The sequence below is a fragment of the Cornus florida genome, unplaced genomic scaffold, assembly GCF_030987335.1.
Source record: "Cornus florida cultivar Cherokee Brave unplaced genomic scaffold, ASM3098733v1 CherokeeBrave_3.0.0_Hap2_Chr07, whole genome shotgun sequence".
NCBI lineage: Eukaryota > Viridiplantae > Streptophyta > Magnoliopsida > Cornales > Cornaceae > Cornus > Cornus florida.
The window spans coordinates 41,988,644-41,992,492 of NW_026775577.1; the positions used below are offsets into that span (position 1 = coordinate 41,988,644).

At 46.3% G+C, this 3,849-nt stretch overlaps 1 non-coding gene across 1 annotated transcript; it reads left to right on the forward strand.

Moving 5' to 3' along the window:
• Positions 1-595: 595 nt before the first annotated feature.
• Positions 596-704, forward strand: LOC132267767 (small nucleolar RNA R71). Its single transcript, XR_009469092.1, has one exon. It is a non-coding gene; the product is annotated as a small nucleolar RNA R71 (small nucleolar RNA).
• Positions 705-3,849: the final 3,145 nt, after the last annotated feature.

Here is a 3,849-nt window from a genome sequence, read left to right on the forward strand (position 1 = left end):
TTGGCTTTGCATTGGAGGTGGAACATACTTGTTTTGAAAACCACCTTGGAGAGGGTTTGAGCCTACCCTTTAGCTTTTCCAAGAGAAGTTTGGATGGTTCCTCCACCCTGGATTATAGTGTGAGCCATAGGGATTATTCCCTTGGTTAGCAAAGACAGCATTGGCTTGTTCATGGTTCTCACTTTGCACATGTCCATGGAGACAATTGGAAGTAGAATGCAAGACACTTGAACAAGTCATACAAGATTCATTAGATGCATGATGATGAACATGATTAGGGGAGGAAGATACTTAATTCGCCGAATTTTGGTTGATCAAGAATTGATCAAACTTTTGAGATAAAGATTTCATCTCTGCGGCTATGTCATTGGAACTGTCAACTTGATATAAGCCAACATTCTTCCTTCCACCTAAATTTCTACCATTTTTGGATGATAAAGATCTATGCATTGAATTCTCACTCATGCTTTCATACAATTACCAAACATCATTTTCATGCTTGTCAAGATAAGAACCACCTATAGATGCATCAACAATACCCTTGTAATTATCCGGTAAACTTTTAAAGAAATATTGAACTAGTTGCCACTTAGGTATGTCATGATGTGGGCACTTCCTAAGCAAGTCATTAAACCTTTCCCATGCCTCATAAAACATTTCCCCATCCCTTTGAGAAAATTCATGAATCAAAGTTCTCATAGCATTGGTCTTTGAAACCGGATAGTACTTCTTCAAGAACTCTTGTTGCATTTCTGCCCAAGAAGTTATCGAAAAAGGTCTAAGATTGTTGAACCAATATTTTGCCTTGTCTTTAAGGGTAAAAGAAAAAAGTTTAAATCTTAACACTTCTTCTGGCATGTCCATGTATTTCACGGTGGAACACACTTTAAGAAATTCATCCAAATGCTTATAAGGTTCTTCACTTGGAAGTCCATGATAGTTGGGAAGCATTTGAATGGTTTGAGGTTTAATCTCATAGTAATATGCTTTAAATGGGGGCAATTGAATCCATGTAGGTGCATTGTATCCATTAGGCACATAATGATCACGCAAAGCAATGGGAGAATTCATAACCGGTGGTGCTACTCAAACACCATAGTTACCTTGTGTTAGCCCCTTGACGGTTGTCCAAGGGAAGACATGGGCATTTCAAGGCCATGCCATGTCTTAGGAATACTTTGGCTTTGATTAGACAGCCATGAGGGTGCTCAGTGGGTTGTCAGCGTGCACAAGATGCTCAGCGTGCACACAAGATGCTTAAAAGGATGCTCGGCGTGCACTAGGGGTGCCCAGTGGCACTTTCGTAAATATGGCGAAAAGTGAAACTTGGAGTTTTGACTCGGGATCTTTATGGGAGATACCTTGAGTCCATAGAAGCTGGTTGGCGCAGACGGCACTTAATTTGGATGTCGGGAAAGGTCTGAAAGGCCATTATGACTCCTCAAGCATGGGTAATGTTTACTCCTGTCAGAGTGCTAGATTTCCTTAAGACTATATTAGGGGGGGGTCTGTTGAGCGCATCGGTTGGGCTATGGCATGGCTTGCTTAGAGGGCTTAGCCAACGTGCATGGGCACGTGTTGCACCACTCCAAGATGGTTGCACAAGTGGGGAGCATCCAAGATATTGAAGGGCAAATAAGTGTGCACCGACACGCGCGCTGGAGTGCAGCGGTGTGCGTGCGGGCGTGCAGGTTGGCACACGGGTAGGCGTCCGACCTAGTGTGCGCGAGCGTCTAGCTCGGCGTGCACATGGGCGTCCAGGTGGGTGTGCAGCCACGGGCGCATGAAGGTACAAACATGGCGCGCAAAGAAGGGCAGTAGTGTGTGCGCCGGCGTGCACTTTGGTGTGCACCCGAGCGTGCGCACGGGCATGCATGGCTTGGCACGCCGTGCACTCAGAGACATATATATGTGGGTGCAGATTGGTGGACTTGGGCTAGGTTCACAAGGTTGACTCAGATGTGGCTAGAGCATGGATAACACAAAGTCATGGCTTGCGGTTACAAGAGGTGGTGGCTTAGTGGGCTCGGTTGGTTGGGGGAAGTTACTAGCACTTCCCACTCATCATGGGAAGTGGGGGAGTGCTGAGTAACCTCCCAAACATGTGGCACAATTCTGAGAGGATCAACACACAGGCGGTTAAGGATGGTTTCCTCCACCATGCAGAATCTAACTTCTTGTGGTTATGTGGCATGAGCAGAACATGCCAACAAGTCTGGCAGTTGGGCTTGTCAACTGCATTATAGTGCTGGCTCATTTAGAGGGTGCCAGCACGACCCTAGGTGGATGGGGGTGTCATCCATCATCTTAGTGGGCAGTTATGGGCGGTTTTGAGAGTGGCCTATATAATGCTAAGGTGGGATTTGTAGAGGGGACAGAGAAGAGGGTGTGAGCCTTGGTTGTTCCTTGTACGAACTCATGTTCCTTTGTAATATGTTTAATATGAGCAAAGGTTGGGGCTTGTCCCTGTAAACTGTGTGTGCCTTCTTTATATTTCTATATTGTGTGTATTGTGTTGTTGTGTTGGCTGAGACTTGGTGGCCCCAAGTGCCATTGCAGAGGCAAAAATTCGTGGTATAATTTAGCCCTGTGACAATTGGTATCAGAGCCCTGTTCTACAATGGCTGGAGGTAATACTCGTGAAAGAGTTTCCCATTTGGAAGAGTTCGTGGGTTTTCCTACAGAAACAGAGGTACAAGATGGTGCAGAGAGCCTTGTTGTTCGAATTGAAAACTTGGCTTCTGAATAAGAGATCTTGAAGACTGATCCTGATGGGTTTGGTGACTTCATGCAGGCCACCAAAGAGCAATTGTCCCGTATCTCTGAAGATGTTGAGTCACTGACTGACGTCTTCAAGAAGAACCTGAAAGACCTTGAAGATGAAGTGTCCTTGGTGAAGAGGGCCATTCATGGGAGTTCCAGAGGCGGTGGTGATCCTCTTTCGCAGAAGATCAAGGTGCCGGATCCCAAGTCTTTCAGTGGTACCCGAAATGCCAAAGAGTTGGAGAATTTCCTATGGGACATGGAGCAGTACTTTAAGGCTGCTCGGATCCCTGATGGCGAGAAGGTGACCATTACAAGCATGTATCTATCTGGTGATGCAAAGCTATGGTGGCGCACACGGACAGAGGACGATGCTTCTGCGGGTAGGCCTCGGATTGAAGTTTGGGAGACCCTCAAGAAGGAATTGAAGGACCAGTTCTTGCCTCAGAACACTGCATGGATTGCAAGGGAATCTCTGAAGAAATTGAAGCACACAGGTACCGTTCGTGACTATGTGAAGGACTTTAGTTCCTTGATGCTGGACATTCGAAATATGTCAGAGGAGGACAAGCTGTTCAATTTCATGTCCGGATTGCAACCATGGGCTCAGGCAGAACTCCGTAGGCAAGGTGTGAGGGACCTTCCTACTGCCATGACAGCGGCAGATTGTCTTGTAGATTTCAAAATGACTGGGTCTACTACACAAGACAAGAAGAAGTCCAAGGAGGGGAAGAAAGACAAAGGCCAGTCCTTCAGGTTCAAGGACAAAAAGAAGGACAAGAATCAAAAGAAGGATAAAGGGAGTGGCTTTGTCAAGGCCAAGGCAGATTACAACAACAAAGGGAGTAGTAGTGGGACTAAGCCCAACTACGGTTGTTTCATCTGCAATGGTCCCCATCGTGTTAGGGACTGTCCCAAGAGGGAGAAGCTGAGTGCTATTGTCGCTGAATCAAAAGGAGACTCAGACTCGGAATCTGGTCCAACCCGAGTTAATCCTCTGCAAATGCTGAATGCTCTTACTGAAGAACAGTCCATGGAGTTGAAAGGGCTCATGTTCATTCAGGTGACACTGAACGGCAAGGAAGT